Below are 27713 nucleotides of genomic sequence, written 5' to 3'. Positions count from 1 at the left end.
TCTGTGCCTTTAGATATTTTTTCTTCTTCAATACTCCTAAAAATCTAGTAGATGAACTTTTCAATCTATTTTTCAACAGATCCTAATTAAGGTTTTTCTTGAAAACATTACCCTCATTTGTTTGCATAAATTCTGTGTGCTCCAGACTTGCTTTTCCATCTAGCCTGGCTTTTCAACATGGCTGAAAGAAACAGAGGAAGAGGAAGAGAGGAAAAAAGAGGTAGAAAGAATGAGCACTGGGCCGTATTTGTATGTGGTCGTGGAGAGGCATGTGTTAGTGTGTATGGTAAACCTTGAGCAGTTCTCTTTTGGATTCTAGAAAACAACATTTGCAGAGATCCTGAGGGTACTGTAAGTGCTATCACCCGCTGCCTTAGATTTGTCAGGCTTGTTACAGGCTTGCCTGGGCCCGTGGAGTGGTACTCTTAATTTTCTGGCACTGTGACTCTACCTCCCAGCTGGGCTCAGCACTGTCAGTGACCTCGTTAACCCCCCAAAGGACTTGTAAGGTTTAGTTTCCCAAGAGGACCAGGGAATTTTAAGATTTCTTTGTCATCTCAGTGTCAGCTATGCATTCTGTGACAGTCTTTGCATCCGCTGAAAATAAATGTATGATTTAAAGGGTATGCTAAGGACTGGGTGGCCCAGTGTTTCTCTTACCCATACTAGCGATGATGGGAGCTGGTGGGCTCTTAGCATGGTCACGAATGACTCTACTCACTGGTCACAAGCATTTAAACCAACATCACTAATTTGGCATAATTATGTCTTAAGAGCTGGCTCTGTTGAAGTAATAAAATATGTCAATTATTAAATAGCTTAAAATATTTAAACATGGATTTTGTTTTGGGAAGGTGTATTTAACTTCAGTGAATTGCTAATGCGTGGTGAAAATCAACTTTAATATTTAGATGAGAACTCAAGGCTGCTGTAATGAATAGATATGACTAACCATGTATATTTATGTGTAGCAATAATGGGTTTCCACACTTAGTTTGCTTTTATCTAGGATCTACCATGTGGAGGACCTTATGATACGAGCTGTTGTAGTTAGATACACACATCAGTTGCACATAGTTCCAGCCCACAGGCAACAAGACGGCAGAAACAAAATGAATAGCATTGAATTCAGATGTGGATTCAAATCTCAATCCATACAATAAAAAAAATGTGTTTTGGATGATTATGTCATCTTTCTGAGTCTTTATTTGAGCATCAGATATTTGCGATGGTCAAAAGGAATAGTAAAGTCAGTTCCAGGCTCAGGATATTTGTTTAAACTGTGTTAGTTCCCTTCAAGTTTATAAGAGAGAGGGGAAACTAATGATTTAGAAATGTGAAAAATGGATTGATCCCTTTGGAACTGCATAGCGAGGCTTTGGAGGGCAAGTTGGGGTGGCTCTTGCAGTAGATATAATGCTTGGAGAAATAGAGGTATGAGTAGTGCTTGGAAAGGTAAATTTTACTTGGCAAAGTGGAAACATTTGAGCAAAGTGTTGAAAACAGGAGGGCATGATACCTGTGTAGAATGTATGGCTTGTTAAATGTGGTTGAAGCATAGTTTAATTTTCTAAAATAATTTTCTTCTGCAACCTGAGTCTTATTTAGAATCTTTGTCGGATTATTAAACCTATTTTTTTCTGACATCATTAAAATGAGGTATTTCAAATTGCCAGGACTTGAATTATCACACTTATTAGATTAATAGAATCTGAATAAGCACCCAGTGGACACTGAACTTCCAGCTCCACTGTGAGAATAAATTTATCACCTTCACTTTCATCAGTGGGCACTTGACACAAAGGAACCCATAGAGACATAACACAATGTCTATGTCACTGCTGCTTTTTTTAAAAAACTTGACCTTTCTTTCTTTCAAATAGATATGCACAGAATTGTTTATGAGATGAAATAACCTGACTCTATTTGAAGTGTTTACAGAAAAGATTTCCCAAAAGATTGCTAAAGAAGAAAGATTACAGAGACTATCAAAGTCTTGTTAACAGCCATCAATAAAACCATGGCTTAGTTTATCTCGTGTTAATCTAAGCAAAATTTTATGATCCAAGGTCAGCCTTTCATCTTGGTTAGACCATCAAACCAGGAATGAAAATTAATTTCAGGAATTATTGAGTTGCACTGGACATTGGCATTAGGAAAATCTTGATTTGAATTTTAGTTCCACCATTAACTGGTTATATGCACGTATTTTTAAAGTTCTGTTTTCTAATTAACAAAATGGGAATTAGAACTTTTTCATAAGGTAGTTGCATTAACAGTTTAAAGATACATTTTTAAAACCTAGCAGTGTGCTTAATAGTAAGGTTTTAATACTTATTTATTATCTTTATTTTATTGTATAAATGACATTTAGTATACACAACTATATGCCAGAACTAATCGCTATTTTAATGGTACTTTATAGTGGAGGGAGGACTGATTTATTAGTAATAAATTATGGTAGGGTAAAATTAATCTTTAAGAAATTCATAAACGTAATATTAAGAGAGTGCAAATGAAAGAATGATTAATTTGGGTTTGAGAGATTAGGGGACGCCTCCAAGCAGCATTGACATTTGAGTTTAGCCATGAAAGATGACTATTCTAATAATCTGAGAATGAAAGTAAAGATGCTATGAACGAGGAACTGCATGGAACCCAGGGTCAGGAATAGCAGTCCTCCTGAAATTTGGAATGGGGGAATATATGATTAGTCTTTCAGTTTTTGAGGGACAGTAGGCTGCCTTATCTTTGTTTCCATCTGAGAGCCCCCTATCATTGCATTACATCACTGTCTTCCACTTCCTCCTCACTCTCGAGCTTATCAGTCTCCTCTTATCTTTCTACTTTGCATTTCACAGAGTCCTGCCAGGTCTTTTTCCATAAGACCTCTCATATGCAAAGGAGTCACCAATACATGTAGTCACTAGCACCATAAGAGTTTTGGGGAAAAAATATACAAGTAGAGGGGTAATAGAGTGCACACAATCCCCCCACACTCTAATTAAACCACGGCTTTGTCCAGCCATGGTTGCTTATTCATTGTAGCCCAAGTTCCAATGGAGAGTGCCCCTGCATCCATGATATTCTGTATATTACAGAGACAAGAGGCAGGGAACATTGATGCGTCTGTATGATGATGGAAGCTCATTGGTCAAAACACAAACAAAACAACTACCATGCTATAAAGAGGAAATTTCTGGACTTCATGAGCTGCTGTTAGCTTGTTTCTCAGTTTAGCTAATCAGAACTGTCAAATCAACATTCTTCTAAGCAACAGGGTCTCCAGATTTGTTTCTCACCCACCTTATAGACCCAAATATTGATTAATTGAGTCACTGTGACTCAAATCTAGATTTGAAAGAGAAGGCATGACTGTCCCAACCTGGGTCAGGTGAGCACTCAGTGCTCACACAGTGGACAGAGCCCAGCAAGTAACTTGACTGACATGAATTCCTTGATATGACAAGAAATGTGAGCTAATGTGTGACTCCAGACTCTCCACAACAATGGAGAAATGATGTCTAAAAGGAAGAGGCAGCATGGCAAGTTTTAGAGGAATTATAGGCCAGTAGCAGAACTTAAGGGCATAAAGATATAGACCAGGAACTAACAGTGATGATCACCAGATGTCTGGCACAAATGTGGCAAATATGGTTATTCATGCATAACACTGTGCTCCCGAATACTTTTGAACTTTTAGACCCTTTCTCAAGCTATTACAACCATCACAGATTTTTGCCCCAAGTTGATCCATATAATAGAATGTTGGGAAAATAATTATTCTGTCACATCTGAACCAGCAGTGGTAAGTAACATGAAATTAAAGTCAGGTTTCTAAAAGTACCTTATATGTACCATATAAGCATGGAAGTTACTTTTCCAAATGAAATATTTTGTTAGATTTGGTTACATTTGTTTACATCCTGTTGTTTGTTCCTAAAGACTGCCTTTTAGAAAAAACAATATATATATATATATATTTCTTTTATTGGCACTGAAGAAAACAAAATGTTCAGTGATGTTATTATACAAATTATATAAGTAGAACATAATCTCCAAATAAATACTGAGATTCCAAAATAACTTTGATCACATGGTTTTATACTTGGAGGGAAAACTGAATAACCAGTTGTAAAGAGCAGGAACTTTTTAGTGAGTAGGTTTGGGCTCCTATTCCTGACAGTTATTAGCTTTGGAGCTTTGAGCAAGTTACTTACATTACCTTTTTTTTTTTTTTTTTTGTTTTGTGGTACACGGACCTCTCACTGTTGTGGCCTCTCCCGTTGCGGAGCACAGGCTCCGGACACGCAGGCTCAGCGGCCATGGCTCATGGGCCCAGCCGCTCTTTGGCATGTGGGATCTTCCCGGACCGGGACAGGAACCCGTGTCCCCTGCATCGGCAGGTGGACTCTCAATCACTGCGCCACCAGGGAAGCCCACTTACATTACCTTTTGAGTCATAGTTTTATCCTTTGCTAAATGGGGATTAAAAATACCAACAATGAGAGGGCATGTAGTTCTGTAGAAAGTGTGGGTAAACATTGTGATTCATAGCAAATGATCAGTGCGTGATTTCTGCTATTGTGATAGTATTTATGGAACTCCCTTTTCCAAAAAAAAAAAAATTTAAACACTTGTTTTTGTCTCCATCTGTATGCTAACCACTTTAAGAGAAGTTGCGTTCTATCAAAAATCGGATTCATCCTCAATAGACTTCTACGTAACTACTTTTGCAACCACCTAAAAATAGTGAGTAAGCTCCATAGGCAACCAGTAATTTACACCTCATAGCGTGGCTGGTTGTTGAGCTAAGCAGACTGGCACATGACTTTCTTGTAAAATAAATGAATTACATATGAGGGGTTTGGGGCAAGGCTTTTCTCTCATGGACTTTCAACTGCTGTAGTACCCATTACAGAGGAATTATGAGCCGTATTTGACCCACTTTAGTTGTTTTCTGTCAAGTGAAATGCTAAGCAAAGTGAATACTACAAAATTCTTCCTATGAGAAGCTTATTAATATAAAAAGCTGGATATCAAAAAGGTCAAAACTTAATTTTAAAGGGCTCCAAGCAATTTTGACAAACTCTCTAGATAAGGGCAGATTGTACGTAACAATTTTCTACATGGCTAATTTTAATAAGACCGTTTTCCCAGTTCTTCTGTGAAATTAGTAAGAGGACTGCAAAGAAAGGAATGCCTATTGATGACATATTATATTCCCAAAATTATTAGATATTTTGCATGTATTAGTTTTTTTGTGTGTCCATAACACTATTCTATCGTAGATATTTGTACATCTGTATTAATCAAAACTCTTTGAAAGTGTCAGAATTAACTTAGATGACTTTGGGGAAAAAAAGAAAAATAAACTACATGGTTTACATAACTGCAGGAAAGGCAGTGAAAAGCTATGCTTTCAGGGCTTCATGAAGGAACCTGAGACTTGAATGCCACTGGTGTTCTATTTGCAAGCTATGAAAACCAACTCTAGCTATAATAATGAGAAAAGGGAAATTTATTTGAAAGATATCAGGTACTCCTGGAATTCAGTGTAGCTTAGAGGCTCAAGTTTGGAATGTGACAGAAACAGAGGAAATTCCAGAAGGCCAAAGAGCAGTAAATTTAACTGTTTTTTTCGTGAGAATGTTTCTCTTGGAGGCCACTTGTACTCTACCAGGATGAAGCCACCACTGGCGATTAAAGATCATCACCAACACCACATAATCAAATAACATTTGCACAGTTGCTCTGTTTTCCCCATCCAGTACAGACACTGGGAGAGAAACATCCAATTAGACTAGCCTAGAAATTGGCCTCTTCTCCTTGAGGTTTTTTCCATGGGAGGATTCTGACCATTTGCAAGACTCCATACAAAGAGGGAGTTCCTTAAATGAGTAAAGATAATTGGAGGCCTGACAGTCCCTCCAAACAAGAGATAGTCCTCATAGCTCTCTCCCTTTGCCCAGTAAATTTGCCTCTCTGGATTGGCAGCATCAACTCCTTTATGTCAACTTCTTCCATTTGTTAGGAAGGAAGACTGCCAACATATTACATATTCATTACCAGAGGGGAAATAATTAATTCTCCTCTTTGCATCTTTATAAACTGTGAGAATCCCTTGCATTATCAGTATTTGGATTGCATGCCCGTCTCTGATGCCAGGAAAGTCCCCAGTTGACATCTCTCCTTAAAACATGGTTGAATTGGGCATAGAATCATTTACTCTAAAGATACTAGCTTTATATAGCTACCCAAATTATCACTTGACTGAAGAGAATAATGAACTTAGAAGATATCAGGCAACTTCTATACAGTTACAAGAATGCTAGATGCTGGAATATGTATTGAAATTCAGCGTGTGTGGTTATCTTTAAAATGCACCATTCTGCCTTCCAACTTTTCCATAAGTGGAGAGTATGGTCACACAAGCTATTTAACTCTCCATTGTTCCAATAATTTGATGAAATAATGGACAGTTTGAACAGTTTCAAAAGTGAAATGGCAGTAAAGATTTTAATTAAATCTTCAGAAATCAGCTGCTTTGAGCACTACCAAAAATATCTGATTGAAATTTTCTAGTCAACTTAAAAAAAAAAATTAGCCTGATTTAGCAAAATATCTCTGTGGGGGCTGGAGGGGAAGCACCCCCCTTGATCTTTCAAATAATGATTTATGAAATAGTCTTGCTATGACCTTTAGTTATTTGGGGGTTGATTACCAAAGATAAAATGTCATCCCAATGATTAGAGGATACTGTCTCACTAATGATAATTTAGGCAGAAATTTTATATCAAATTATACAATGGTGTATTTATACTAAATCATTGTTTCCAAACCTGGATAATCATCAGACTATCCTTAGAGAATATTCAATATTTTATTAATACAAATACATAGGTCTCACCTAAGAGCTTTGAATTGTAAACTCTTGGGTTATTTATAATAGAGAAATCCATATTTTTAAATGCTCCCAGAATAATTCTAATGATTAGATGGGATTGGATACTATAGAGCTATATGATATATGTAACAGAAAAGTTAAAATTAAATGTTTGCTTAGTTTTTAAACCATTGCACTGCAGGATTTTAAAGTTAGATGTGAAAGGACTTTCCTATGGCTTCATTACTATGCAAAACATAGAGCTGTTAATTTATTTGTACTATTATTCAGTGTCTTCAGACATTTATTATTGATGAAATATTCACCTATAGGTGAACTTGTACATGGAAATTCAGAGATAACTGCATGTTCGGGAAATAGGATATGACCTCTGGCTTGGCAACCATTAGCCTCAGTTAATTCAATTAATTTTTTTTGCATTTATTGAGCAACTTCTATCATGTAGACAGTGTTAGGGTCTGTAAAAGTAGCAGAGAAATATAAAGGTAAAATTCTTAAATTTGGTCAGTTAAATCACCATGTGAGATACAGTTAAAAAGACAGGGAGGGAAGAAGTGATGGTAAATATCATAAAGCAGATTTTTCTGTTTAAATGATAAGGAATGTCTGCATTTTAGGCAGAATTAAATGCACCAGCAAAAACAAACAAACAAAAAACAAGGTAGAAAATAAAGAAAACATAAAGATGGAATGGTTAAAAAGAACAAATAAGAATTGCCATTATGGTATTACTCTGGAAGCCAAGGGTAAGATTTATCTGAGTAAGAGAGAAAGTTGGAGTTTTGAGAACTGCAAGAATTAAGAATCAGAGTTTCACAAGATGAAGGATGAGAAAGTACAATAGGATCTCCAGTTCTGCCAACTGCCAAATATCCCTGTTGGGTTATCTCTAGACTTAAAGGAAACAAGTGCAAATGCTTTGTCTTTATGCAATGTTATAGATGACATTTAGTCTAGATTCCCTAATTTCAATGAAAGTTCAGACCCCTGATTGTTATTTAATGGGACTATGCTGCTATCTAGACATAGCGCTTCCCAAGACAGAGTGAATGGTCCACATTCCTCAGGACTTGGCTCAAGATAACACTATTTTTCCCAACTAGAGAACGGCAGACTGTCAGAAATGGTATACAGCTAAAAGATCACTCTCTTTCCCACTCTACTCCAAGAAGTGTTGCTAAAAGTCAAAGACTATTGCTTCACAATGCAGTCAATATGATTTGTTCCCTACGATTTAATTACCTCTTAAGGTAATTAAACTTACCTTTAAATAAAACACTTCAGGTTTTATCTGAAGTGTTTCTTATTTTGGCTAATCAGCATTTCTTAAGCACTGTCCATTTCCTGCTCTTATACTGTTCCCATTCCCCTCCTCTTTTCCACATACGCTCTCATTTCCCTTGCCTTGTCTATTGATGGAATACGACTTCCTAATGGAAGTCTTTCCTTTTCACTTTTGTCTACTTGTAGGTGATATCATGACTATAAAGCCTAACCTGTGCTCCTGTGCTTGTATTGCTGGAATGACTTCCTTTGTGACAGGAGACTCTTCTCAGAAACAAATGTTCACGTAAGCTTTTTTTCTCACCCCTAAAAGGACTCTGTGGTGAGGCTGAGAATGTTTGTTTATTTATTATACCTTACCCTTTTTGCTCCCTTCTCTTCCTGAACCTGTAGCAAGACTATACCTCTAGGCCCCCTATACAGTGAATTGTGACCTTGTAACTGAAATCTGGCTATAGGAGAATGTAGGCAACGATGGTTATTAAACAACAGCATCGGCAACACCACCACAATTCCTAATCCTCTGTGTTCTCTCTTTCCTACTCGTGCTACCTAATGCAGAGGACCTGTCTGAGGACCCCAAATCCCTTGGGGATGTCAGACCTACCAGATAGGATAGACACTGGTGCCTGCCAACTTAAATTATATTGTGAAAGTGCAAGAGAACCTAATTCCCACAGTAGTAAGCTGCTGAGACTAGGTTTACTGAAACAATTATCTTTCTGAATAATATATCTGAGCACAATTTAGCCAGCAGCCTTGAGCTAAACCTGAAATTGCTGATAGACCTTGCACAACTCATTGAATTTACCTGAACCTCAGTTTCCTTATCTGTAAAAATAAGAAGAAACAAAGCAAAACAACATTTCATCTTTAAGCCAGTGGTGATGTTATAGACTGAATATTTGTATCCCCTCAAAATTCATGTATTGAAGCTGTAAGCCCCTATATGATGGAATTTGGAGGTGAGGGCTTTGGAAAGTAATTAGCAATGAGGTCATAAGTGTGGCCTCTCCCCTTGGGATTAAGAGCCTTATAAGAACAGGAGGGAACACCAGGGCTCATTCTGTCTGCCATGTGAGGACACAGAGAGAAGGTATCTGTCTGCAAGCCAGGAAGAGGGAATTAAATTGGCCAGCACCTTAATCTTGGACTTCCCAGCTTTAAGAACTGTGGAAACGTCTGTTGTTTAACCTTTTCAGTCTATGTTATTTTGTTATGGTAGCCAGAGCTGACTAAGATAGATGATAATTAAATAATATGTTGTTACTATAAATGTCTAGCCCAGGGCCTGGAACACAAGAGGTTATCAAACATTGTTAGTTTCTTTCACCAGTTTTGACTTCCTGAATAAATATTCAAAATCAAATATTTAATGCACATTTCTCTGAAACAAAAGTCACAAATATTCACATTTTGTTCTCTTTAAAAATTAACAGTTTACCTCAACAAATAATTCATACTCTAGTGATTATATTTCTGTCTTATTCATTTCTACTGCCCTATTACTTTTTGTTTTTAGTTTTAAATATATATTCAGTAGTAAAATTAACAAGTTGAAAATCTCTCTCAACAGTCCACTCATGAATAATAAAAGTTTTTTTACAACTTTTATCAGTAAAAGGCCATTTTATTAACCATGCTATATAATCTCCTGCATTTTTAAAAAATATCAGGACAAGATAGGATGGTGGCAGGTAGTACTTAGCGTGTCTTGATCTATGTGAACTCTTGAAGAAAGGGGGGTCTAGAGACTAGATATACAGATTATATATTTGGCTAAATATAGTGTTGACACTTTAACAATATTATTATTTTCCTTCTATTTGATTTTATTTTTTTTAACATCTTTATTGGAGTATAATTGCTTTACAATGGTGTGATAGTTTTTGCTTTAACTCCTACATATCTCCTCCCTCTTGCGTCTCCCTCCTTCCCATCCGCGCTATCCCACCCCTCTAGGTGGTCACAAAGCACCGAGCTGATCTCTCTGTGCTATGCGGCTGCTTCCCACTAGCTATCAGTTTTACATTTGGTAGTGTATATATGTCCATGCCACTCTTTCACTTTGTCCCAGCTTACCCTACCCCCTCCCCGTGTCTTCAAGTCCATTCGCTAGTAGGTCTGCTGTCTTTATTCCCATCCTACCCCTAGGTTCTTCATGACCATTTTTTGTTTTTTTTAGATTTTGGGTTTTTTTAGATTCCATACATATGTGTTAGCATACACATATATTTGTATTTGTTTTTCTCTTTCTGACTTACTTCACTCTCTATGACAGAGGTCCATCCTCTAGGTCCATCTAGGTCCATCCACCTCACAAAAAATAACTCAATTTCGTTTCTTTTTATGGCTGAGTAATATTCTATTGTATATATGTGACACATCTTCTTTATTCATTCATCTGTCGATGGACACTTAGGTTGTTTCCATCTCCGGGCTATTGTAAATAGAGCTGCAATGAACATTTTGGTACATGACTCTTTTTGAATTATGGTTTTCTCAGGGTATATGCCCAGTAGTGGGATTGCTGGGTCATATGGTAGTTCTATTTGTAGTTTTTTAAGGAACCTCCATACAGTTCTCCATAGGGGCTGTATCAATTTACATTCCCACCAACAGTGCAAGAGGGTTCCCTTTTCTCCACACCCTCTCTAGCATTTATTGTTTGTAGAGTTTGGATAATGGCCATTCTGACTGGTGGGAGATGATATCTCATTGTAGTCTTTGGGTTTTTTTGTTTTTTTGTTTTTTTGTGTTTTTTTTTTGCGGTACACGGACCTCTCACTGCTGTGGCCTCTCCTGTTGCAGAGCACAGGCTCCGGACACGCAGGCTCAGCGGCCATGGCTCACGGGCCCAGCCGCTCCGCGGCATGTGGGATCCTCCCAGACTGGGGCACGAATCCATGTCCCCTGCATCCGCAGGCAGACTCCCAACCACTACGCCACCAGGGAAGCCCTCATTGTAGTTTTGACTTGCATTTCTCTAATGATTAATGATATTGAGCATTCTTTCATGTGTTTGTTGGCAATCTGTATATCTTCTTTGGAGAAATGTCTATTTAGGTCTTCTGCCCAGTTTTGGATTGGGTTGTTTGTTTTTTTGATATTAAGCTGCATGAGCTCCTTGTAAAGTTTGGAGATTAATCCTTTGTCAGTTGCTTCATTTGCATATATTTTCTCCCATTCTGAGGGTTGTCTTTTGGTCTTGTTTATGGTTTCCTTTGCTGTGCAAAAGCTTTTAAGTTTCATTAGGTCCCATTTGTTTATTTTTGGTTTTATTTCCATTTCTCTAGGAGGTGGGTCAAAAAAAATCTTGCTATGATTTATGTCAAAGAGTGTTTTTCCTATGTTTTCCTCTAAGAGTTTTATAGCGTCCAGTGTTACCTTTAGGTCCTTAACCCATTTTGAGTTTATTTTTGTGTATAGTATTAGGGAGTGTTCTAATTTCATTCTTTTACAAGTAGCTGTCCAGTTTTCCCAGCACCACTTATTGAAGAGGCTGTCTTTTCTCAACTGTATATTCTTGCCTCCTTTATCAAAGATAAGGTGACCATATGTGTGTGGGTTTATCTCTGGGCTTTCTATCCTGTTCCATTGATCTGTCTTTCTGTTTTTGTGCCAGTACCATACTGTCTTGATTACTGTAGCTTTGTAGTATAGTTTGAAGTCAGGGAGCCTGACTTCCTCCAGCTCCATTTTTCTTTCTCAAGATTGTGTTGGCTATTCAGGGTCTTTTGGGTTTCCACACAAATTGTGAAATTTTTTGTTCTAGTTCTGTGAAAAATGGCATTGGTAGTTTGATAGGGATTGCATTGAATCTGTACATTGCTTTGGGTAGTATAGTCATTTTCACAATGTTGATTCTTCCAATCCAAGAACATGGTATATCTCTCCATGTATTTGTATCATCTTTAATTTCTTTCATCAGTGTCTTACAGTTTCTGCATGCAGGTCTTTTGTCTCCTTAGGTAGGTTTATTCCTAGGTATTTTATTCTTTTTGTTGCAATGGTAAATGGAAGTGTTTCTTTCATTTCACTTTCAGATTTTTCATCATTAGTGTATAGGAATGCAAGAGATTTCTGTGCATTAATTTTGTATCCTGCTACTTTACCAAATTCATTGATTAGCTCTAGTAGTTTTCTGGTAGCATCTATAGGATTCTCTATGTATAGTATCATGCCATCTGCAAACAGTGACAGCTTTAGTTCTTTTCCGATTTGGATTCCTTTTATTTCTTTTTTCTTCTCTGATTGCTGTGGCTAAAACTTCCAAAACAATGTTGAATAATAGTGTATTTTATTTTTATTCCATTAGACTGAGCAACTTGTTGGTCAACACTATTCCTTAAAATGAGTGGAGATTATAGATAGAGAGAGAGAGGGAGAGAGAGAGAGATAAATAGATAGATAGATAGATAGATAGATAGAAAGTCATACTTTGTTCTCTGACTCCCATTTAACTGCATTTTAAAAAGTGCTAGAAGTACCCTACGACCCAGCAATCCCATCCCACTACTGGGCAAATACCCTGAGAAAACCATAATTCGAAAAGAGTCAGGTACCACAATGTTCATTGCAGCTCTATTTACAATAGCTAGGACATGGAAGCAACCTAAGTGTCCATCTACAGATGAATGGATAAAGAAGATGTGGCACATATATACGATGGAATATTACTCAGCCATAAAAGGAAATGAAACTGAGTTATTTTTAGTGAGGTGAATGGACCTAGAGTCTGTCATAGAGAGTGAAGTAAGACAGAAAGAGAAAAACAAATACGTATGCTAACACATATATATGGAATCTAAAAAAAAACAAACAACAAAAAATGTTCTGAAGAACCTAGGGGCAGGACAGGAATAAAGATGCAGACGTAGAGAATGGACTTGAGGGCACAGGGAGGGAGAAGGGTAAGCTGGGATGAAGTGAGAGAGTGGCATGGACATATATACACTACCAAATGTAAAATAGATAGCTAGTGGGAAGTAGCCACATAGCACAGGGAGATCAGCTCGGTGCTTTGTGACTGCCTAGAGGGGTGGAATAGGGAGGGTGGGAGGGAGGGAGACACAAGAGGGAGGAGATATGGCGATATATGTATACATATAGCTGATTCACTTTGTTACACAGCAGAAACTAACACAACATTGTAAGGCAATTATACTCCAATAAAGATGTTAAAAAAATAATTTAAAAAAGTGCTAATGAACTTAATTTTTTTAACAGATGTACAGAAAAATTGTGAAGATAGTACACAGATTTCCCCAAACTCCACACCCAGTTTACCCTATTATTGAGATCTTAGATCATTTTGGTATGCTTGTCACTATCCATAAACTAATACTGATACATTATTATTAACTAAAGTCCACACTTTATTAAAATTTCCTTAGCTTTTCCCACTGTCCTTTTTGTACTTTTTCTGTTCCAGGATCCCATCAAGGATGCCACATTACTTTTAGTCATCATGTCTACTTAGACTCCTCTTGACTGCCACAGTTTCTCAGACTTTTCTTGTTTTTGTTATCTTGAGAGTTTTGGGGAATACTAGTCATGGATTTTGTGGAATATCCATCACATGGGATTTGTCTGATATTTTTCCCATGATTCAGGGACTATGGACTACTGGGAATATGACAACAAAGATTAAGTGCCATTTCATCACATCATGTCAAGGGTACATGCTAACACAATCAGTCATTACAATTAATGTTGAACTCGGTCACACGACTGAGGTAGTCTTTATCAGATTTCTCGACTGTAAAATTACTCTTTCATCACCCTTCCCATTCTCTACTTTTGGTAGTTTTTTCTCCCTTGCCTCATTTATTTATAATTATTGTTCAATGACTTATTTGTGTAAGTATGGATTCATAGATATTTTATATTTTATGTTACAACCCAATCCTAATTTTATTGTTCAAATTATATCAGCTTGGGCCATTGAGTGCTCTTTCAGTTGGATCCTGAGTTGTTTTGATAAACCCTTCGTCATTGTGTTTTTGTTTTTAGTATATCCTTTCTGGCACTTCAAGATGCTACATGCTCACCTTATATATTTTCTGCTCCAGTCCTAGAATCAGTAATTACTCCAAGTAGTTCTTGTCCCTTATATTGGACAGTGGTTTTAGAAACTATAAGATCAGGGTGCTAGGTGTGTTCATTGTTACTGGGGTGTTTCTTCTAGGCATCCCAGATGAAAGAACAAAACAATATATGTGTGCATACACGAGTCTATAAATATTTATATATGTAACCTTCTTTATCTGTTTTAACCTAAATATAAGTTCATACTGATGTTTTTACCTCTAATCCATATCACACGGATAACTGTTGACTCCTTCCTTTATTTATCTTTAAATTCCCTTTTCAGTGGTGAGAAGCCCAGCTTCCACTATCCACATTCTATCTACTTAATATTTTAATTCCAAAATTCAATTATAGAACTATCAGAATTATTAGCCCATACCCCTGTGGAAAACAACTATATCAACTAGAATACAGTACTTCTATAACTTCTAGTTTTACAGACTCCACTCATTTTCAGTTTTTCCTAGGTCAGTAACATTTCCCCCACCCTTTTTATTGAGGTTGTTCCATCCATTAGTAGTCCAGTTAGAACATTTTCCCCCAGTCTGCTTTCTACTTGAAATTTCCCAGAACTTTTAGATTATTTATTTTTAAATTGCCTGCAGTGAGGTTCCTCTTTGTGCTGTAATATTCTGTGCATTTTGATAAATGCATAGTGTCATGTATCCACAATTACAGTATTAAATGGAATAATTTTGCCATCCTAACAAATCTGTGCTTCAACTATTCGACCTTCCTTCCCCTCTAGCAAATGTTCACAACTTTTTTTCTGTTTTATCCCTTTCCCAGAACATCATATCATTAAAATCACACAATATATAGTCTTTTCAGACTGACTTCTTTCAACCAGCTGTGGTCATTTATGCTTCATCCATGTCTGTTTGTGGCTAGATAGGTCATTGCATTTTTTTGGTGAACACTATTCCATTGTATGATAGCATAGATCTATGTTTATCCATTTACCCATGGAAGATCACATTGATTGCTTATTTCTTGACAATTTTGAATAAAAATAACAGACATTCATGTGTGAGTTTTTGTGTGCACATAGTTTTTGAATCATTTGAGTAAATACCTAGGAGTATGATTGCTGAATTATCTGATAAGACTATATTTAGCTTTGTAACAGACTGCCAAGTGGTATTCCAAAGTGGCTGTATGATTTTGCATTCCCACTAGCAATGGATAACATGTTTTTTGCTCAGCATCCTCACCAGAAATTGGTAGTGAGTTTTTATTATTTTTTAATCATTCTAATAGGTGTATAGTTGTATCTATTTTTTGCTTTAATTTTCAAACTCCTAACAATATATGATGTTGAACATCTTTTCATATGATTATTTTTCATGTTCATATCTACTCTTGTGAAATGCCTGTTCAGCTCTTTTGGCCATTTTTTATTTGGGTCCTTTGTTTTCTTTCTCTTGGGTTTTCTTGCCCTAAAAATCCTCTATGTTCCACCTATTTATAACTCCCTATACCCCCCAATGTCTGACAACCACTGATATTTTTATTGTCTCCATAGTTTTGTGTTTTCCAGAATGTCATATAGTTGGAATCATAGAAAACTTAGCCTTTTCAGCGTTTTAGGCTTTTTCACTTAGTAATATGCATATGTTTCCTCCATGTCTTTTCATGGCTTAATAGCTCATTTCTTTTTAGTGCTGAATAATATTCCATTGTCTGACTGTACCACAGTTTATTTATCCATGTACCCACTGTAGGATATCTTGGCTACTTTCCCATTTGAGCAATTAAGAATAAAGCTGCTATAAACATCTATGTGCAAGTTTTTATGTGGACATGAGTTTTCAACTCCTTTGAAAGTAAATAACAAAGAGCTGCTGGATTGAATGGTAAAACTATTTTTAGTTTTGTTAAGAAACTGCCAGACTATCTTCTGAAGAATGCTATTTAGCATTCCCACCATCCATGAATGAGAATTCCTGTTACTCTACATCCTCACCAGCATGCCATGCTGTCAGTATTCCCAGTTTTGGCCATTGTAATACATGTGTAGTGGTATCTTATTGTTGTTATACATTGTTGAGTTTTAAGAGGGTTTTTTGTTTTGTTTTGTTTTTGTTTTTGTGTTGTGTTGTTCTGGTTTTGTATATTTTGGATACCAGTCACTTATCAAATACCTGTTTTGCAAACATTTTCTCCTAGTCTGTAGCTGGTCTTTTTATTCTCTCAACACTGCCTTTCCCACAGCAGAAATTTTAATTTTAATAAAGTCCAAGTTATTATCAAGTTTTTCTCTTACAGACTGTGTTTTTGATATTGTATCTAAAAAGTCATCACCAAACCCAAAGTTACTGCTATGGACTGAATATTTATTTTCCTCCAAAATTCATGTGTTGAATGCTAATGCCCATGATGATAGTATTTGGAGTTGGGGTCTTTGGGAGAAAATTAAGTAATGAGAGCAGAGTCCTCATTAATGAGACTAATGCCCCTGTAAAAAGACACAGGGGAGAGATGATCTTTCTCTCTGCCATGTGAGGAGATAGCAAGAAGGAAGCTGTCTGCAAACCAAGAAAATGCTTCTTATGGGTATAGAATCTAGCAGCAGCACCTTGATCCTGGACTTCCTAGCCTCCAGAGCTATGAGAAATAAATGTGTTTTTCATTTACTTGTTTGTCTAAGTCACCAGGTTTTTCATTATAGCAGCCTGAACTGACTGAGATAGTCATCAAGAGTTTCTCCTATGTTTTCTTCTAGAAATTTTATAATTTTGCATTTTACAGCCACATCTATTATTCAAAATAGGTTACTTTTTGTGAAGGGTGTAAGGTCTGGGTCTAGATTAATTTTAGGAATATGGATATTCAATATTTCCGGCATTATTCTCTAAAAGATTATTCTTTCTCCGTTGAATGCCTTTGCTCCTTTGCCAAAGATGAGTTAACTATATTGTGTGGTTCTATTTCTGTACTCCCTATTTTATTTTATTGATCTATGTCTCTATTCATTTGCCAGTACCATCCTCTTTTCATTACTTTAAGCTCTGTATTAAATCTTAATGCCATTAGTCTTCTTTTCTTTTCTTCAGTATTGTTACTTATTCTATGTCTTTTGACTTTCCATATGAACTTTAGAATCATCTTGTCAATATTTACAAAATAACTTACTGGGATTTTGATTGGAATTTTGTTGAATTTATGCATCAAAGTTGATTGAACTGGCATTTTAACAATATTTAGTCTTCCAATCCATGAAAGCAGACTATTTCTACATTTATTTATAATTTTAATTTCTTTCTTCAGTTATATATTTTTCTGCATATAAATTATATACATAATTTGTTAGATTTATATTTGTTATTTTTTATTTTTAGTATTATTATAAATGGCACTCTGTGATGATGATGGTGATGTCAAACTCCTATTTTTTGTGCTGGTATATAGGAAAGCAGTTGACTTTTTTATATTGACCTTGTTTTCAATGACCTTGCTATCTAGATATTTCTCAACTTATGATGGGGTTATGTCCCAATAAACCCATCATAAGTTGAAAATACCACAATTTGAAAATGTATTTTGTATACCTAACCTATCAAATGTCATAGCTTAGCCTAACCTACCTTTAAAGTGCTCAGAACACTTATATTTAGCTTACAGTTGGGAAAAATCATCTAACACAGAGCCTGTTTTATAATGAAGTGTTGAATATCTCGTGTTATTTATTGAATGCTGAGTTGAAAGTGAAAAACAATGGTTGTGTGGGTACAGAATGGTTGTGAGGGTATCGGCTGTTTACTCTTGTGATCAAATGGCTGACTGAGAGCTGGGGCTTGCTGCTGCTGCCCAGCATCATGAAAGATTATCTCACTGCGTATCACTAGGGCAGAAATCAAAATTCAAAGTGTGGTTTCTACTGAATGCATATCACTTTCACACCATCATAAAGTCAACCGTGTAAAGTCAAGTTTCCACCCATTGTAAGTCAAGGACCACCTGTGCTTGCTTACTATTTTCAGAAGTTATTTTGTCAGTTCATCTGTGAACAGTTTTCCAATGTATTTTCCTTTCAAATGATTTACCTTTTATGTTCCTTTCTTGTCTTACTTGAACTAGCTAAGATACCCAGTACAATATTGAATAGGATTGATGAGAGAGGGCTTTCTTGCCTCTTCCATGTTTACACCTAATCTCTCATCGTCCACTATGATATTAGCTTTAGGTTTTTGTTTTTGTTTTATTTTGATTATTTGAATGTTCTTCATTAAGTTGAAGAATTCCCCCCACCCTGTTACTAACTTGCCAAGAGTTTCTCTCATGACATTGTTGGATTTTGTCAAATGCTTTGTCTGCATCAACTGATATGATTGTATGATTTTTCCCCCTTATCCTGTTAACATGGTTCATACACTGATTGACTTATGAGTGTTGAATCAGCCTTGAATATCTGGAGTGAATCCCACTTGGTAATGAAATATATATATATAGCGAGAGAGAGAGAGAGAGAGAGAGAGAGAGTTGAGTTTGATTTGCGTATATTTCACTGACAATTTTTGCATCTGTGTTTGTAAGAAATATTGATGTGCATATACATCTTCATTTTGTTTTTTTATTGGAATAATGCCGGTCTCATAGAATGATTTAGAAAGTTTCCCCTCTGTTTCTATTTTCTGGAAGAGATTGTATTGAACTGGGATTTTTCTTCATTACATGTTTGGTAGAATTCACCAGTGAAACAATCTGGGTGTTATGCTTTTTTTTTTTAAATTATTATTATTATTATTATTATTATTATTTGGCTGTGTTGGGTCTTCATTGCTGCACGTGGACTTTCTCTAGGTGTGGCGAGGGGGGACTACTCTTCATTGTGGTGTGCGGGCTTCTCATTGCGGTGGCTTCTCTTGTTACGGAGCTCGGGCTCTAGGGCACGCGGACTTCAGTAGTTGTGGCACGTGGGCTCAGTAGTTGTGGCTTGCGGGCTCTAGAGCGCAGGCTTAGTAGTTGTGGCACACGGGCTTAGTTGCTGCGCGGCATGTGGGATCTTCCTGGACCAGGGCTCAAACCCATGTCTCCTGCGTTGGCAGGCGGATTCTTAACCACTGTGCCACCAGGAAAGTCCCTATGCTTTATTTTTTGAAAGGTTATAAATTAATTGAATACCTCTAATAGGTATAGGCATATTCATATTATGTATTTATCCTATCGGTGTTTGTGTTTTGGTAGTTTGTGTCCTTCTAGAAATTGTTTCATTTTATCTAAATTATCAAATTTGAAGTCATAGAGTTGTTTGTAGCATTCCATTGTTATCCTTTTAGTGTCAAAGGGCCAGTGATGACCCCTTTTTTGTTTCTGGTGTTGCTATGTGTATAGTCTCTCTTTTAGTCATGGTTATCCAGGGTTGAGGCTTATCAATTTCATTGATCTTTTCAAAGAAGCTGCTTTTAGTTTCATTGCTTTTCTTTACTGTTTTCCTGTTTGTCATTTATTTCTATTCTTAGTTTATATTGTTTCTTGTCTTTTGAATATTTTAGGTTTAAATGGCTCTTTTTCTCTAATTTCTTAAAGTGGAAACTTGCATTATTGATTTTAGATCTTTCTTCCTTTCTGATATATTCATTTAATGCTACAAATTTTTCCCTCTCTCTGCTTTTGCTGTATCTCACAAATTTTGATAAGTTGTATTTTCATTTTCACTTAATCCAATGTGCATTAATTTATATGTAATATCCCTAGTATGTAGTATATAATATGTAATAGTATATATAATATAATATGTAATATAATATTGTATTACATAATATATAATATTACATAATATATTAACGTGAGTCTTATTTTTTGAGGTATGTGTTATTTAGAAATGTGTTTTTTAATCTCCAAATATGTAGGAATTTTCTAACTATCTTTCTGGGTTTTATTTTTAGTTTAATCCAGTTGTGGTCTGAGAACATACTTTACATGGTTTCTTTCTTTTAAGTTTGTTAAGGTGTGTTTTATGGCCCATAACGTGTTATAAGTTGCTGAATGATCCACGAGAGCTTGGAAGGAATGTGTATTTTGCTGTTGCTAGATGGAATGGTCTAATAAAAGTTAATTAGATCAAGTTGATTGATAGTGCTGGTAAAGTCAACTATATCCTTACTGATTTTCTGCCTTCCTGATTTATCAATTTCTAAAAGAGGTGTGTTGAAGTCTCCGACTATAATAGTGGATTTGTCTGTTTTTCTTCACAGTCCTATTAGTTTTTGTTTCATAAATTTTAACACTCTGTTGTTAGGTACATACGCTTTTAGAATTGTAATGTCTTTTTGGAGAATCAACCCTTTTATCACCAAATAAACACCCTATTTATTCCTGACAATTTTTTGTGTTCTCAACTATGCTTTGTATGCAAGTAAATGACTGCTTCATCTTTATTTTTGTTACTGTAACCATGGTATATCTTTTCTCCTCTACTCTTAACCTATCTGAGTCTATATATTTAAGTTGGTTTCTTGTAGATAACATATATTTGGCTCCTTGTTATTTTTTTATAATCTTTGCCTTTATACTGATATGTTTAGAACATTCCCATTTAAAGTGATGATTGATGTGCTTAGATTAATATCTATCAAGTTTTAATTTTTTTTTCTATTTTTTGCACTCGGTCTTTGTTTTTTTACCACTTCTATCTTTTTATGCCTTTTTTTATTTTTTGGCTTTTAACTTATCAGTTTATATGATTCTATTTTATCTACTTTCTTAGCATATCAATATGTTTCTTCTAAAAAATTTTAGTGGTTACCATAGAATTTGCAATACATATTTTTAACTAGATATACCTTCTAATAACATCATACCACTTTATCTATAGTGCAGATGCCTTATAAAAGAGTATTCTTAACTCCTCTCTCTTACCCATATGACATTGATGTCATTTATATCACTTATACATTGCTACTATTATTAAATTAAAGAAACAATTATATTTTAAATAAGAATAAGAAAAATAAATGACTTTATTTTTCTTTCAGTTATTCTTTTCTGATGCTTCATCTTTTTTGCTGTAGATCCAAGTTGCAGATCTTTTTTATTTAAAATCTCCCTGAAGAATTTTTTAAAATAATTTTAGCAGCACAGTCTGCTGGAGATTAATTTCTTCAGTTCTTTTGTTTGTTTTGGTTTTGGTTTTGGCTGTACCACGTGGCATGCGGGATCTTAGTTCTCTGACCAGGGATGGAACCCGTGCCCCCTGCAGTGGAAGCGCAGAGTCCTAACCCCTGGATCACTAGGGGATTCCCAGTTTTTGCTTATCTAAGAAAGACTTTTTATTTTTCTCTCACTTTTGAAGGATAATTTCACTGGTATTGAATCCTAGGTTGGTGGGGGGTTTTTCTAACACTTCAAATATTTTATTCCTCTTTCTTGCATGGTTTCTGACAACATATCCAATATACTTGTTATCCTTGTGACTCTGTAGGTTTATTTTTTTCCAAGATATTATCTTTGTCTTTGGTTTCCTATCATTTAAATATGATAATATGAAATACCCAAGTGAATTTTCTTTACCTTTTTTTTTTTTTCCTGAGTCTGTAGTTTGGTGCTTGTCATTCATTTTGGAAAGTTATCAGTCATTACTACTTCAAATATTTCTTCTGCTACATTTGTTTTTCTCTTTTTAGTATTTAAATTGCATGTATGCTACACATTTTGAAATTCATCCATTGTCTTAGATGTTCTGTTCTTTTTTTTCTTCCTTCATCCTTTATTTTTTTAGCATTTCATTTTGGGAGATTTCTATTGACCTATCTTAAGATCTCTGATTCAACCCTCAGTTATACCCATTTTACTTATGAACTCAAAGTTATTCTTCATTTTTATTATACTGTTTTGATTTCTAATTTTTTTGTTTTTTTAATTTTGTACGGTTCTATCTCGGCGGTACATAATTTTATATTTCCCATCTAGTCTTGTCATCTGAAAAACTGGGTTCTTCTCTTAGTGGGTAGAGCCAAAAGACATATCAAGCCAAAGATCGGGAGAAGGAAGGGTTTATTACTGGCAGCAAGTAAAAGGAACACTACAGATTTTCCCCAAAGCAGTGTCTCCCAGAACAGCAAAATTGAGGCAGTTTGAAGCTAAGGTTACATGCATATACATGAAGGGGCTTGAGCAGAGGAGAATACAGCATAAAACTGGGTCAAGGTTTGACAGAGTCCAAGCTTTAGTTGAATGAAGTCATGAGGGTCAGAAGAGGTCAACATCTTCATCCCTTAGGTTCCAGTTAATCTGGTGGTTGAGAACATTAGGCTAATCTTTGCCATTGAAACAGAACTGGGAGTCTTTACACCTGATATACTATCTTTTCTATTGTTACTTCTCTTGCCTAATAACAGTTGTTTGTTCCTGCATTCTTTTATTCCCTTAAGATCATTAATTACAGAGACCTGTTCAAGGACAAGCACTGTGGCCAGGCTTAGATCACAGAATGGCTTAGACCCAAAATGGCTTCTCTTATGTCAAGAAAGCTAGGTCTGGTTCTCTTTGTTCAGGGACGCATACCCCATCTGCTAACTTTCTTACATGCTGTCTACGTTTTCATTAGACCCTTATAGCATATTAATCATAGTTATTTTAAATTTCATGTTTGATGTTGACAATTACAACATCTGTGTTTTATTTGATTCTGGTTCTTATACTTGGTTTGTCTCTTCAGGTTATGTTTTTTCTTGCATTTTAACAAGATTTGTAATAATTTTGGTGAAAGATAGATATGCCATATCAGGTAATAAGAACTGAGTTAAATAATGTTTTATGTGATTTTTGTCAGGATTGGACTGTAATTTGGTCAGCTAGAGGCTTTTTCCTCTAGTGTACTCTGTTTGTTTGATTGTTTATGTCTCCCCTGTTGTCATTGGGATTAGGAAACCGATGCCGAGACTGGAACAGCAGCAGCTTTATTCAATGCCCAAAGAATGGAGAAGGGGGAACCTAGTTTGCAAATCAACTTCTCAACCCACTTCAGAGCGGAGACACCAAATATATAGGAAGGTTGAAGTAAAAAGCAGGGATTTGGAAAGAGCTGAAGGAATATTAGTGTGTTATTAGAGAATAGGGCTGTGGTTTGGACCTGGAACCAGTGCAAATCTTTTCAGTCCTTGTTTGGGCTTTTCCGGTTGTTGTCAAAGCAATCATCAACTGTCTTGGTGTGTCATTTAGCATGTAAATGTATTACAATGAGTGTATAATGAGGCTCAGGGTCTACAGGAAGTTAAATCTTCCACCATCTTGGGCCTAGCTGGTTCTAAGCAGTTCTTGTTATTTTTTGTTTGCTTGTTTTTGTTTGTTTGTTTTTTCTCTTTGCAGCTTCTTCCTGAAACTTAGAGAAGAGTAATTGGCTTCTGTTCTAGGGAGGGGCAGAGTTATGATTATGAGGTGACAGTCTTGGTAACAATCATAGTGATAATAGAAAGAGCAATGGGTTTTGAGCCCTATATGCCTGGCTCAAATTCTTTAACCATACCTTACTATGTGACTCACATCAAGAGATCTGTTCTTTTAGAGCTTTATGGACAAAATGAAAAGTGAAGGCTTTTTTTTTAATGTGGTCATTGTTAGCAATAATAGATACTCATATTATTTTTATTTATTTTTTAAAATGTATTTTTTTTTTTTTAATTTTCTTGGCCATGCCATGCAACATGCAGGATCTTAATTCCCCAACCAGGGATCGAATCTGTGCCCCCTGCAGTGGAAGCACAGAGTGCTAACCACTGTACCGCCAGGGAATTCCACACATATTATTTTTTTTCCCACTCATATTATTTTTAAATTGTAATATTTACATGCAATGTATTATATCATCATTATAATTAACAGCGTTATCAATGCTTTTTTGGATTATTGATTTCTTACTAGAGAGCTAGCTGGGTGAAAAGACCTTTTGAAATAGTGAAGTGTGAGTATGATGTAATAAAAAGGGCATTGAAAGGAAAGTGATATCAGTTATAGGGTATAATGAAAGAACTGAAAACATACATTGTCACCTTTGTGATTTGCCAGAACAACCCCTTGTGTGGTCCTTTTATGGCTATAAAGTGCCTGCCATCTTTTCATGTTACCTTCACACCTATTGTGTGATATAGACAAAAACTAAAACATTTGTTTCCTTTCATAATCCTGAGATAGGAATGAGAATAATAATATTTTTCTTGTTTTAATGTGTGGGAACTGAAGTTTTATCATCAAAGGAATAAGTCTAAAGCCATAATTTTGTTTGGAAGAGTAGCTGGAATTCAACTCAAGAATCTAGAAAATTTATTCTCAGACTTAGGCCAAAGCTCTTTCCTCTACATAATATGGCCTCTTGCCAAATGTAGGTAATTTGATGCTCCATTGAATCCCAAATGTTTTTGAGTCTCAAACTCCAGAACAGATAGGAATTCATGAGTGAAGCCGTCTGTGTGCTACTGACACTTTAAAACTCCCCCCAGGTTTCAGTAACCTTTGTCACCCTAGGGGGAAAATAATGCAGGCATCACAGTTGAGCAGAGAATTCAAGTTATCAGCCCTAACCTGAGCAAGACAGTGAATTCTGATGTGAATGTTTATTGCATAATCTAAAGCTTTGGAAACATTCTAATTAGTTGCGGAATGCCACTGTTTTAATAGGTTGTCATTCCACTCAAATTTTAGAACTATAATAAGAAAAGTGAAAAAAACGGGCTGCCTAGAGCCCAGAGGTACTTGTTTTCTATAGCCGATATTATGGTAATGGTGATAATCTCTTAGACTCCCTTAGGAGAGAGAGAGACATAGCCTCACCCCATAGCATCTTCAAGATTGCTAAAGGGCCTCCAAACAAGAGAGATTTCTTCTATAGCTGTCTGGCGGGGGATCTTTGTATTGTACAATTAATCTACTGTAGGACATGGTTTTCTCTTAAACAGTAGGAAGAGGAATTGGGTCTGATTCTCTACTAACTAGCAACCACTTCATAAACTAGAGGTCACTGGAAGGGCCACAGAAATTCTAGGAGAGGAAAAAGCCACAATGACTTTTACTGGTCCCCAGTAATCTGAAAGTGAAAATGCAGTAATACTTATCTTCTCCCCAGACACTTATTGTCCAAGAGTGTGCCTATACTTTCACCATTAGAATGGTAAAGTCATGACTTGGCTTTGGGGGAAGCAGTGTAGCAGTGTGCCAAGGGACCATCTGTCTTTCGTCTCAAAGAGACATGAGCTTTGTGGCCAAGCTCTCAGTCTCAAGGTACCAACCAATCATAATAAAACATATTGCATCTTTTCACCAATGGGAGTAAGATTGGATGGGTAAATATTCCCTCTTTTATCCTCAGGCAGTAAATTGTGATATGTATTTCATAAAACTCTTTAAGAGTTCCCAGTAGGATTTATCATTAGTTACCGTAGGGGAGCAGAATTTGCCATCCCAAAATATGTCTCTTTGGCATATTAATTGCTTTAAGCTGATTATTTTCTAAGAAACAGCAGATATCGGAAAAACTCTGAAAACTAAGTAGGAGTTACCTTTTTGTAGGAAATATTTACATTTATAAGAGAAATCTCCCTTGCTGTACCAGGAAGAAGAAGTTGACTAAATCTAGATACTCTTATCAAGGGAGAAGGCATTGACTTAAACCTGAATAACGACTTTGCCCTAGTTTACTGTGCTTTTCTTTGTAGTCTCCCTTAACTGAGTCTCTCTACCCTCAACATCTTTAGCCTCTTTTGCCTTTAGCTGAGAATGGTATTTAAGGTGAGGGCTTTGGCCATTTTGGTGAGTTACTCAATTTACTGGGTCTCTCCCGTGTGTACATATCATTAATTTTTTGTTTGATTTTCTCCTGTTTATCTCTCTCATGCTAATTTAATTCTTAGAACAGCCAGAAGAACCTAGAAGGCAAATTTCTTCCTCCCTGACATTACCCATCCTGGCGGCCAACTTGATAATATATGATTGTATTGGCTTTCATGCCTTCTCTGTTTCGCTTACCTGCCTTGTACTCTTATTCCTTGGTATCCCATTGCCAAACAAACTCGTTTCACATAAGCCCTTTTCTCCAGTCCCAGAGGAAGACATTTGCTTTAAGCTCTCATTACTTAAAGTATGGCCTGGGTACCATCAGTACTGACATTACCTGGAAATTGATTAGAATTGCCAAGTCGACTGAATCTCAATCTGCACCTCAGCAAGGTCCTAGGTGCCCCTTAAAGCTTAAGAAACACTACCTTAAAATTCAAATGTCATAACGATTTAAATTAATTGGCAAACTTAAATGCCTCAGAGCCCAGACAAACTATTTAAATTATTAAATTATATAATTATATAAATGAGTTAAGTGACCTTATTATAAGGTAATAGAGAATACTGTAGACTTTGAGTTGGAAAGCATGCATTCTATGCTGTTTCAAAGATGAAGATGTTACCCGAAAACTGGGTTCGCCTCTTGGTGGGTGTAGAGCCAAACGACACAATCAAGCCAAAGAGCGGGAGGAGGAAGGATTTATTACTTGCAGCAAGTAAGGCGAACACCGGCGATCTTTCCCAAAGCAGTGTCTCCATGAACAGCAAAATTGGGGCAGTTTTAAGCTAAAGATACATATATATTCATGAAGGGGCTTGAGCAGAGGAGAATTAAGCATAGAATCTGGGCAAAGGTTGACAGAGTCCAAGCTTTAGTTGATTGAAGTCACGAGGGTCAGAAAAGGTGAACATCATCATTCCTTAGATTTGGACCATTCTGGGGTGTCAGCATGTAGTTACCATCCTCCGCCTGGGGGCCCTAGTTCCTGCAGAACTCTCAGATTGCTATGTACATCCTTTGAGGAGGAAATAGGACTGTTTTTATCACTGAACTTTTGTTTCTTAACTGCTTTTCCTGTGTTCCTGCATTCCCTCCCTTCCCTTAAGATCCTTAATTACTGAGACCTATTCAAGAACAAGCACTGTGGCCAGGCTTAGACCACAAAATGGCTTAGGCCACAAATGGCTTCTTTTATGTCAAGAAAGCTGTGCCTAGTTCTCTTTTTCCAGGGAACCCCTACCCTATCTGCTTACAAAGCCACCATATGAGTATTGAAAATTGATACCATTATAGTAAAATCATCCTGCTTCTTGCAAATTTTTCTGAAGGTACAGGAAATCAAGGCTAAAAGATATATTTTTTTTGTAATTTTTAAAACATTTGGGAGCCCAAGAAAAACATATAAAGATTGGAAGTGTTTTATAGGCTTCTATTTGTCCTTCTCACCAGACATTAAAGCTATTTTACTTAAGAAGCACCAGGTAGTCAAGGTACACCAGCAATGAGCAATCCATTGATTTTACACACATATCTTGCTAAATCACAACCTTCTTCTGTTCTAAGCTTATACACACCTCTGACCCCCATATGCTCTTAATTCTCAGTTCCATTTTAATGTATTTCTGAGATTTCTTTCTATGGCCTTGAAGTTCGATTTGG

This window comes from Delphinus delphis, chromosome 20 (assembly GCF_949987515.2).
Source record: "Delphinus delphis chromosome 20, mDelDel1.2, whole genome shotgun sequence".
Lineage (NCBI taxonomy): Eukaryota > Metazoa > Chordata > Mammalia > Artiodactyla > Delphinidae > Delphinus > Delphinus delphis.
The sequence above is the reverse complement of the archived record's forward strand: the minus strand, read 5'-3'. Positions refer to the sequence as shown.